Source organism: Coptis chinensis, chromosome 2 (assembly GCF_015680905.1).
Source record: "Coptis chinensis isolate HL-2020 chromosome 2, ASM1568090v1, whole genome shotgun sequence".
In the NCBI taxonomy this organism is placed as follows: Eukaryota; Viridiplantae; Streptophyta; class Magnoliopsida; order Ranunculales; family Ranunculaceae; genus Coptis; species Coptis chinensis.
Genome location: NC_141457.1, coordinates 29,429,018 through 29,441,019, shown reverse-complemented (window position 1 = coordinate 29,441,019; position 12,002 = coordinate 29,429,018). Strand labels below are relative to the sequence as shown.

Sequence of the window (12,002 nt, the reverse complement as noted above, 5' to 3'; positions counted from 1 at the left end):
TGTTATGAACTACTCTTTCTCAACACAGATTAAGAAATATATCCAGTTAATATGACTCCCAAAAATGAATATCCTCTCCCAGTCAATCCATTAAAGTTTGGGCCAATGTTTTGTTTCATTACTTGAGATCCATATCTCTAGAAAACACCCGCTAAAGTAATAGTTCTACATTAACTATTTCATTAGTAGCATACTTATTTATAACAACCCATGCACTCCTATGTTATGGACAGAAAATGTGTAACACATGAATTGCATGTGCCAATCCACTAATAGTGTAATAGATCGTAAAACAGTCAAGTCAACAGAATTATATAAGCTAAAAAAAATAATGTAATCTCTAAAAACAATTCATAGATGGGAAAAATAAAGTAACAAAATAACAGAAACGGTGGTATTACATGATAAGTTAAGCAATGAATTGCTGATAAAACATAAATAAATAAAATAATAAAATAATTATCTCAGCAATAATAAATTTTACTTTCTGTGAACACCTCTACCTAACTCAGCATCAGTGTTATTCACATGAAGTGCGGACACCTTTCTGCCAGACGAAAGCAATGGACAAGAAGGTTCACGGTGTGTGAGTGAGTTCACATCCCAAAGACTAATGGCCTCTACTTCAGCTATAACAACCTTCCCTCTATTTCTCCAGTAAAAATTTAATAGATTTGTTATAGTAATTAGGTGCCCAGAAATCAAAGGGAATGAAGCAACGTGAGCAGATACACAATACAACATGAGAACATTTAAACTAACTAAAATCTATCATATAAAAATGCAACCTTTGGCCATCGTTGACAAGTTATACCAATCTATTGTTAACATACACCCTGAAAATCTTATGTCAAGACAAACCCAAAAGCTAATTCCTAAATTTTCGAAAAATGGAAACAATAGAAATTGTAAATAAAAGATGATTCACTATACAAAACGCTACCTTGGACAATGAAGAAGCTTTCTTGAGTAGATTGAGCAATTGATTATGCAAATCCAACTCCTTAGCCAAAACCCTAACTGTTACAAAGAAAGAAGAAGAGAAGATTAAGAGAATTGAAGGAAAGAGAAGAGAAAGGAGAAGATGACTTGACTTCGATGGAGGCCACACTAGCGGCAAGACGATGCTTGATGGCGGTTTTCTCCGATGCTTACCTCACTTTTCTCTTTTTTATTGAAAGGGTGTGAGAGATGAGCACGAGAATGAAAAACATCCTCACCCTATTTTCATTTGTTTTCAATTTTTCTTTTCTTTTTTTGGCAATAGCTCACACTTCCTATCCGTCACCTAATATTGGGTAAATGTTACTAAATCAACCAAATATTTGCCTACAAAAGTATGTGTGACAAACATTGTAACGGATGAATAAGTGTTAGCAATCAATTTTACTAAATGTTGCAAAATCAGTGTTATGGTGTAGTGGAGAGATCGAGAGAATAGCAGGAATCCAATTTGAATGAGTTTCGTACTGTGTATTTTTTTTTCCGCGTATTTGACTGGCATAAAGTCATAAACCACTGTAGAAAGTGGAAAATTTATATACCACTGTTTATGTTTAAGGTAGTGGGGATGTGGAGTACTCTCATGCTGAAAAAAAAAACTAACCATGGTATATGGCCCAACTTATCCCACGGTTTTCATATAACTGTGGCATATACTAGTAAACCAATGACCAAAGAAATTTTCGCCGTGATATATAAGTATTTCCCACGGTTTTTGGAAGAACCGTGGTATAAACGTTCTTATTGACCGTGGTATATGTGTCATTCTGTAGTAGTGGAATTTTGGGAGAAGAAGAACCCAATTTCACATTTTTTTTTTTTTTTTTTTTGGTTTTTGGTTTTTGAAATACTTTGAAATTTTGAATTTTCATAATTTTTGAGTGAATTAGATCTGAAGATCTTGAGAAGAGATCTGAGGGACCAGGAGGGGTGTGAGATACGAGTGGCACTATATCCTAACCGATAGTAGGCTATAGTTACACAATTATAATGCCACCCTTATCTCACTCCCCTCCTGGTCCGTCAGATCTCAAGATGAGATGATCAGATCTAATTCTGATAAAAACGCAAAATTTCAAACTATTTCGGAAACCAAAAAACCAAAAAATGTGAAATTTTTTATTATCTCTCGTGGTCTTCTTCTTCTCCACTCCAGAAGCTCAAACGGTTTCAAGGCTAGAAATCAACTGAATTTTATGTTTCTTGTACAAGACTGGAAGAAGTAATGAATCGAAATCAACTTGTTCAACTCTCACTACCACCGAACTAGTTTCTTCTTTTTTAAATTATTTAGATCTGATATGAAAATCAACTTGTTCAATTATATTTAAATCTCTGGTTGTTCTGTTTTTAAATCTCCAATTGAAAATCAACTTGCTCAATTATTTGAGAAAAAGAACTGAAAGAATTTTGAAGGTTTTAGCTCGTGGTTGTTTTTCAGAAACTCATATTCGAAAAGTTGCATCTGGTGAAGCATGAAGCATGAGATTTTCTCTCTATGCCTAACATGTTAAAAAAAAGTGTGACTTTCATTATGATTTCGTCTTTTGTTCTTTTGTCCATGACAGATTTCAGCTATAACATGAAAAAAGGAAACCAAATTAAATGTCGATACTTACACTTGTTCGTTCTTGTTGGATGAAGATTCCGTGGAGCAAATTCTTGATGTTTGTTCAAGAAACTAACCCAGGGGAAAAAGAAGAAGAATGTGGGCTGTAATAAATTGATCAAGCTATCAAAAAGAGTTGCTTTCGAGTGCTATTCCAAACTTAAACTTGATGAAACTGCATGACAAAATGAGAGGGGTGATCTTGACGTTAGTCTGAGACTGGATTTCTATTTTGCATTTCCCCTACAGGACCACGGTACAATTTCATATCAATCAGCGGAAAACTCTTTTAACATCTTCTGGCTTCCGACCTCTTAATGATCAATTCCAGAAAGCATTTCAGCATTGTCTAGTCTAAGCCATCTAAACTTGTCATACAACAACTTGTCAGGGCGAATTCCATCAGGCAACCAGCTCCAAACCTTTGAAGATACATCCATTTACGAAGGCAACCCCGAACTCTGTGGACCTCCAATTGAGAAAAAATGCCGAGGAGACGAGCCATCTCAAACTCCAGCTCATGTCGTTAGCAAGGACGACGATGAAGGTGATGATCTCGAAATGAGTTGGTTTTATATTGGCATGGCATCAGGATATTTTGTGGGGACTTTGGGAGTTTTCAAAAGCTGGAGGTATTCCAGGTGGGCGTAGATACCATTCATCTCCAATCACTCCATTTGGTGGCAATGATGATATGTCATGGCAAGGTGAAATTTCATGGACCTTTGAACCGATGGGGTGGCGAGATGGTCGTAATGATCTGGGTGTAGCACTTAGTCCATGGGCGGCTTCTTCGACTCCATTGGGTAGTCGACATGTCTTTCGGCATTCGGCTAATGATTACTATCTCTCTCACACTTCCAATGGTTACAATATTTATGCAAATCCTTCTTCTGAAACTTCTTTTTTTGGTGGTGTGACTTCTGGTGGAAGAATTAAGCTTCAAAGCTTTGTCGCTTGTTATAAGAAGTCTCCAAGACTGACAACCACATTGTATAACTCTGACAGCCACATTGTATAAAATTCAAGCCAAAATTGTATAAAACTTTGACAACCAAAATTTAAGCCACATTGTATAAAACTCTGACAGCCAATTCATTGAACCAATCTAACCTATGAGAATGGTTTCTCCAAGAGTAGAAACAAGAAGTGGAAAGAACTATAGAAAGGTTTGAAATATAATTTCCATAGTATCACAAAGTGACCAACATAACAAGCCGTGCAAAGAACTTTTGGGTGAGACTCTGATACGCAGTCCCCAAGCTTCCTCAGAAATATGGAGTCCAATAACCAAAAAATACGACCTTAAATTAAACAGATTTTACAACAGAATTCTTGAATTCTTCTATTGCCAGCAGCCCAGCACTACTAAAAATCAAGTTACAGTAACTTACACATAAGACGTCCTACTTTGAACATTTAATCTTCTTTGAGGCATCTACAACAATTTGGCCCTTCTGGGAGTGTTAACTTTAACAGATTTTGAAGTCAAGGAGTAGCATCAGTTGAGCTTAGCCTCATCGGCGTCCTACTTCAAACAGTCAATCTTCTTTATGGAATCAAGAATAGTTTGCCCTTTCTCGGCGTGAGTTAACTTTAACAGCTTCTGAAGTTGAAGAGTAGCATCGGGTGAGTTTGCCTCATTGACAGAGAGGGCCATGGGAAGGGCAAAAAGAACCTCATTCACATCTTCCTCAAGCTGAAGGCAATATAAGTCGTTGAAGACCTGAAAATAAGTTACGCACCAAGTAAATACCTACCACTTTTAAGAAATATAAAAGTAGAGCTGCTCCAGCTTCTGCCTTGACCAAGTAATGTATGTTCTACTGCTCGAGTATGAAAGAAAAATTAGTTTATTCTGGCTTAAGCCAGAGGCAGAGAGAGGAAAGGGCATTTAACCCATGTGATTCCCAAGGGAAGCTGCATGGATACTAAACTAAAGGCCGAATCTCAGGGTGGAACCAACAAATTGAGTCTAGGTCACTACAGCCAGTACTTCTGACAGGTACCAGACCACAATTGTGTCCCTAGGATACTAAACTGACGCCCTTATATCATTAAACAACCAAGGATGAATGCTTAAAAAGATGCTCTAGGATGAACTTCATGGTCACAAAGGTGTCCCTAGTAGGTCTTTTCTTTGCATGAACTAGGAATCATCCCAGGGATACGATCATACTTATGGTGCATAGTCGGGCCACAGAGAGATTGGCACCATCAGAATGGTCAAAATAACAACCACCCACTCTATCACATGCAAATGAAATATGTTGACTAGAGATTGATAACAGACAATTTAATACATCTGGCATGGGAGAAGAGCTAGGTAGGACTAATTATAGAAGTGTTCCCAACCTTTGCAAATGATATGTGTAGCCAAGTTGTTGTTATGGCACCCAATTTTTCTTTACAAAACATGCCTACTATTTACTCTGGGTAAATATTGATGCTAAACAAAATCTGTTCTTACTGTTTTAATTCTTGAAACAACCGTCTTCCTTATAGCTGTGGACCTCGGGACCAAGTTAATGACAAAGAGACCTCCTTCAGAAAGAGATTTCTTCACAGACATGAGAAAAGACTCTTCCACAAAGTCTGGATGGGACATGACAATCCCGAGCTGCAAAGGAAGGAACACACCAGTACCATTATAGCTTCCTATTTCTTGATAATCAGATAGTAAAGTTTACATCATAGATATAAAAACTATGGTCACCTTGCATCAGAAGAGTCTATGTCAATAATTAAAATGCTAATTTTTGTGCTTTCCTTGCCTTCTAAAAGGGAAGTACTGTTTCCATTTGAAAAAGGCAATTTTTCGTTGGATATCAAATTTTCACTTTCATGCTTGGTAACAGCCCCACTATAAGATGTCGTACTATTGGCCAACCCTTGTACAAATTTAATTCCATCAGCAACATGAACCTACAATAAAATGAAGCAAAACGATTACTGATCCAAAAGTTCCAAATAGTATTCATACGCAACATTGTAACAGGTCATAATAATACAAGAAAAACAGAATACATAAGCATCAAAAAAATTGAGCAATATGATAACCAAGTAATCCAAATTTTGTAAGTGAACAAGTGATTGTTATAAATATAAACTTTAGTTGGAAAATCATAATTTAGAGAGGTATTTTAATTTAAAAGGCTTGGAAATTCAAGAGAGAGAGAGAGAGAAAATAGATCGAGAGAGAAACCGTACCTGTTTGAAGCCTTCTTCGTCGGCACTTGAAACGGGGGTTGAATTTCTATAGATGGTTCATTTGTAGATTCGAAAATTTCTGGAGTGGAGAAGAAGACCACGAGAGATAATAACAAATTTCACATTTTTCGTTTTTTGTTTCCGAAATAGTTCGAAATTTCGCATTTTTATTAGAATTAGATCTGTTCATCTCATCCTGAGATCTGACGGACCAGGAGGAGAGTGAGATAAGGATGGTAGTATGGTACTATAACTGTGTCACTATAGCCTAACCGATTGTTTTTCAACATGTTACAAGTTTGCTCCAAGATGACAGACAAGCCAGCTGGAGGCGCTTTGCATGCCAGTTCAGGGAGTTTGTCTTTTCATTTGGTTTGTGGAGACGAAAGTAGCATAATTTTCCTTTTTATGAGTCGGTTAGCTTCAATAGTTTCTTTCTATTTGGTTTGTAATAAACGCAACAGATGTTTGTTTTGCCCAAAGCATTTTTCGACCCTTTTTATCTAATTGTCAGTTGGAGAATTGTACTTGGTTCTTGTTAGAGTTCTTGTAAGCCATGACAGAAGGGACACGGAACCGTCCTCTTTTTACATACTATTTTCTTATATAAGAAAAAGTGTGAGAAGGGGTTGTAACTCAACTAAATCGTCTTCTTTTCTCTCTCAACTTTCTTCTTGATTAGCTATAATAAAATTTCACTTGATGTCATAGCATCAAATTAAAAACTGATCCTTTCATTTCCTTTCCTTCTTTTTATTTTCATCTTTTCTGAATCTACAAGTTTGCTGGTTTTATTGGAGTTTAGGGAAACCCTAAATTTCATTTTTTTTTTTTTTTTTTTTGTAACCCTATTCTAGTGTTTCAGCGATCAATCTGTTTGAAGGTTTGGCTAGAGTATTGGAGTTATTTTGTTTTATTGTTGTTGGAAGTTAATTTCGTCTACTCAGATTTGTGGTGGATTGTGATTTTTCTGGGTTAAATCTCAATTGTCTTTCTCCCTTCTTTAATTTAATTTAATTTGTTTTAGGGTTTCAAGTAATAGAAATAGATCTCAAACTCGTATTTAATTAAAACCTAATTTTGAAATACATATTATGACCATATTTGGGCTTCTAATGGGTATCAAAAAGGCCCAAAAATCTATGCTAACCCATGGACTAACTTTGAAATGTCAAACAAGCCCAAATATAACTCTAACAAACCCATATTTGATTTTTATTACTTTTAATAAATAAATTTTACACAATACAACATTCAAAAAGTGTGAGACATATGAAGTTTAATTACATTTTCAATTAAATTTTAATCATGTATGCATATAGAAAAATAGCGTTCATTACAAGTTCGGTTCGGTTTCAGATGAAATATAATATTATCGGTTCGGTTCAATTTCAGGTACCCAATTATTTTATCGGTTATGTTTTGGATTTTCCAGAATCCGACCCATGGACAACCCTAACTACTTGTCCCACATCAAACACACCATTTCCTAGTCCTACCATCAGAGAAATTCCATTGACATTAACACAACTCAAATCAACTGTAAAACAAGACGTGCCGGTCGAAGCGTTGATCTATCTCCACTCGAGTCTATAAGGAAATTAATAGGAGTCTCTTTCTTCACTTGTACCCAGCTAAAACGTATCACATAAAATGTCTCTAACATAGTCATCATGATACTTGAAGTTTGAAAAATGTCTACATTACGCTGCATATATGGTTTCCAAAAGTGTCAAGCAGTCGGTGCTTCTTACATACATGACAAAAAACACCATCCCTATATAAATCAATTGTGAGTATGTCATAGAGAACGACACGATATTGTCTAAGCTAGGCCTTCTATTGGGATAGTAAGGACCAAGTCTTTAGCATGTTCTAATTGTAAACACCCAATTACTGCTTTTCTGGTGAGCAGATAACTCGAATTCTATATGCAGATTTTTTATTATATTTATTTCATTTTGGTTTTTTTTTTAATTGGCAAGAATGTTTTAAATGAGATTAGTAACTCATTGATGCTCGAATTCCATCCGAAGATTTTTAATATTATTTATTTCATTCTAATCTATTTTTTAATTGGCAAGCATATTTTAAATGAGATTAGTTAGGGGTGTGAAAAAAACGAGGGAACCAACTAAACCGAACGAACCGACCAGTTTTGGTCGGTTTGGCTTGATTATTGGTTCGGTTCGGTTAGAAATATGTGAAAACCGATAGAGTCGGTTCAGATTTCGGGTTGCAAAAATTAAAACCGGCTAAATCCAAACCGAACCGTTTTATAGTGGGTTTCCAAACTTATACAGTTTTAACCCTTAGATGCCAAAGAATCAATATTAGCCATAGATATTTCCTTAAATAAAAGTAAACCCTACTTTCATTTTCTCATTCAATCTCCCCTCTCTCTCCCCATCTTTAGTTCTCTCCCTTCTCTCTCACCCAATCTTCTCTCATTTTTCATACAAAATCAATTGTTCTGAAAAAGCTAAGTTGTTGATTAAAGTTGTATTTTGACATTCTCATGATAAATTTGATGGGGGAAAGTTTTTTTTTTTTTTTTTTTTAAATGAGAGAAAACTAATTTGAAAGGATTATAGTAGTGGTAAAGTTCAAATTCGGTGGATCTATACCCATTTTCATAAAAAACAGATCTATATAATATTTTTTTATTTTATTTTTCGTTTTTTTTTTCACTCTTATTTTGTTTGACACAATGGATACTGATATACAACCGAAAACCAAGGAAACCGATCCGAAATATCGGTTCAGATCGGATCGGTTAAGCCTGAAATATCGGTTCAGATCGGTTCTTCTAATGTCTAAACCGACAATGTCGATTTGGTGGTCGGTTTGAGCCCAAACCCAACCCGAACTGACCCGTGCACACCCATAAGATTAATAACTCATTGATGCTGGCGGGGATTGAGTCCCAAATTAAACCTCTTGTGTCATCACCCAAAAGTTTTACAACAAGCTTTATCTTCTTTAAAGAAAAACGAAAGAAATGAAACCAAAAGAAAAAATACTAAAGAAATGATCGAAGAAGCAAAAGCTTCTTAAGAAAGGCCTCTGTAGCTTGAGAGGTCCAACATACCAAATTCGTATATATGCATTATGTAACATGCATTGCAAGTACTAAGAGCATCTTTAGGAGCGATACCAAAAAAACACCAAAATTTTTAACCAAACCAAACTTACACCAACCAATTTCAAGAGCGATATGAAAAAGTTGACATCAAATGCCGCGGTTTTGGATAAACTGTGCCATATAGTCCACGTTGTTTTCGCAAAACCGCGCCCTAGACACCCACCACAGAAGTCCAAGCTCACGCGGTTTTCCAGAAATCGCGCGTTGTGTCATCTTACTTGGTTATTGTTATTCATCTTACTTGTAAACACCGCGCGGTTTTTGCAAAACCGCGTCATTGAAGCCCACACTCTAGCCCAAGCCTATGCGGTGTTCAAAACACCGTGTGGTTTTTCCCAAACCGCGAGAGAGATTTGATACAACATCAAAGCAAACACCAAACAAACACTAAATTTTGGCCGATTTGGTGTTTGCTTTGGTGTTTTTTTGGTGTTTTTATCAAAAGGTGTCTTTCCTGAAGATGAAAAAACACCAAATTATTGAAAATTTAGTGTTTGATGCTATGATAGTGTCTCTCCTAAAGATGTTCTAATTAGTCGATCATAAAAAAGCTTAATCAAACGTATTTACATGTGCCTATGATCAATAAATGACTTAGTGTTGTTTCGGTAAGAGACTAACAGTTACCAAAATTTGGGGTAGGATATCTAGCATATTTAATGGAGAAAGCAATGTTACAATTCTAACTTCCAGAGGTGAAAGACCATTAAAACTTGCAAAAAGTGCCAGTATAGAAGATAATTAGCCTTTTGGAGGAAATAGTAAAAAAATGACAGTTCCTAAGTTCGATGATCAATTGATTCACAGGGGCTCCTGAGCGATTCACATTTCACAGTTCATACCACATTCGCTATTTGATGTATCTTTGTCGCAAAATACTTTTCGATTAATTAAGAAATTAATATGGGTGGGTGATCCGAAGAAGTTAGTTTTCAAACTAATAGCAACAAGAATTGCAAGATTGTTGGGCATTATGCCACACATGTTTACAGCGCCCGATGGGCCAGTTCTAGGCTTCTATCACTTTGAGTTGTAAGATTGACACTATTTGTAAACATTTCCGAATAAATTTAGCTAGAACAGGGAAATTATATTTAATTAGAATAGGGATGTCACTAAGTTGTTGGTTGGTATTTCTGCTTCCATAATCCGTCTCAAAAGGATCCAGATTTCCACACTTTTGAGATGGCAGTAAAATGTCTTCTGAATTCGCATCTTTTCTTTTTGTAGATTATTAGTGGTGGAAGTATGGAACTGCTCAAGTTCTCATCAACTAGTTAAACATCATCCTCAGTTCTATTTTGTACTTACATGGGAAAAGTACATTGCTTAGATAGAAATAGTTACACAAGCTAGATAAGTAGATAAAGCACTAATCTTAGGATGAGTTCTACTACGTACTTTATCAAGTTAATTAATTAGGTACTTTGTGAATGTTTGATCCATGGCGATGATAAGAGCTCAAAACTGTAGTTTTAACCCTGTAACAGTCATACTTTTAGACCAATTATGTGAGTAATAATTAAGAGTTAACACTGATTACGTGTTTTTATGCATTTCAGGTTTCAAAGTCCATTATGTGCAGAAATGTACCACTTTAGCGAGATAAAGGAGCAAAGGTCGGTTACTAAGTAGTTCCGTGATTAAAGGCCAAGATTCAAGAAGACAAAGCCTTCCTAAAGCCCGGTCAAAAGCTGAAAAGTCGACACGGGCTGAAACAACACACAAGTCAGCAGAACTTCCGAAGGCCGTATCTTTGGACTCAGACCTCGGAATGGGGCCTACCTTATGTCAAAACGACCGGCTCGGAAAGAGATTTCCAATGGTCCAAGCCTTGACCCAATCAGAGGAGCAGAAGTGGATGAAAAGTCTGTTCAAGCCAACTGTAGCTGAAGAGACCTTTTTGGACTGAAAGAATTGGGTTTCTGGCCCAAAACATGGCTCCAAGCCCATGCACGATTTTTGGATCTGAAAGTATAAAAACCAAAGCTTAGCTCTTTGTTAATGGTAGCTAGTTAGACCTAAAATAATATAGATAATTCTAGATCTATTTTCATTAATTAAATTAAGTTTTAGTTCCATTTTCAATTCTTGTTTTAGATTAAGTCTTTGAATCATTGTTCTTGATTGATTAGATAAATAAAATAGTTATTTTATCAATTTCGAATTGTGTTATTTCAATCTATTAGATCTAGTTTTAATTGTTGATTGGTTACCATTTCTTAGTTGTTAATTGGAATTTAATCATTGTTTAGTTTAGATTAGTAAATTTCGAATCTTGATAATATGTGTAGTTTAGATTCATATGGGAATGATTGCGGAATGATTCAAGGCTAAAACCTCCATTAGAGGGGTTGATGAAGCCTTGATGAAAACTTAGTGGTATAGTGTAGAAGCATTGTAGAATCTATTCCAATCTAGAAGGTCGTGATTAAGCCATGAGAATGGGTGGACGACCTCACATGCTAGTTAGTACTCGGGTAGAAATGCCATGAACACTAGGGATTAGAACTCGAATTTCTTGCCGTAAGAACGTAAGAATCGAGAAACAAGAATCTATGCTAGGCTATTAAGTTGGATTCGAGGTGGATTCAATTCCCCTCTAATCCTTTATCTAGATTCAAAACAATCATATTTCCATAGTATTCGTAGTTTAAATTCAAATAATCAAATTCAGTAAGTATCATAGTATATCACCTTTGTAAAGCTCTCATTGACTTTAAGATTGATCAATTAGACTAGAAAACATTCCATGTTAGAGCACTAGGAGTGGAACGAACCTCTTACTCCACTATATCTCAAGGGATTGAGAGTAGAGAAATCTTTGATAAATTAGACACTTAAGATTAGTTTTAGTTTACTTACGTTTTGAGTTTCATTGTTCATTTCGTAGGTAGACTATTCAATTTTATCTTTATCAAATGGCGCCGCTGCCATCTTAGTTGCACTTTAGCATTGTTTTCATAGTAGAATTAGTCATTTCTAAAGTCCCATGAAACCCACCCACCCTTGTTTGATTCATACTGTGGTTGTCTA

The 12,002-nt window shown here is 35.8% G+C and overlaps 2 long non-coding RNA genes across 2 annotated transcripts; both read right to left on the bottom strand.

The window, feature by feature from the left end:
• Positions 1-581: 581 nt before the first annotated feature.
• On the bottom strand, positions 582-1,249 carry LOC147515692 (uncharacterized). The gene is made up of 3 exons (XR_015213494.1): positions 1,156-1,249; positions 944-1,020; positions 582-646 (listed from the first exon to the last, which is right to left on the bottom strand). It is a non-coding gene; the product is annotated as an uncharacterized LOC147515692 (long non-coding RNA).
• A 2,668-nt stretch (positions 1,250-3,917) lies between these two features.
• Positions 3,918-5,750, bottom strand: LOC147515691 (uncharacterized). Its single transcript, XR_015213493.1, has 3 exons — positions 5,328-5,750; positions 5,082-5,231; positions 3,918-4,337 (listed from the first exon to the last, which is right to left on the bottom strand). It is a non-coding gene; the product is annotated as an uncharacterized LOC147515691 (long non-coding RNA).
• Positions 5,751-12,002: the final 6,252 nt, after the last annotated feature.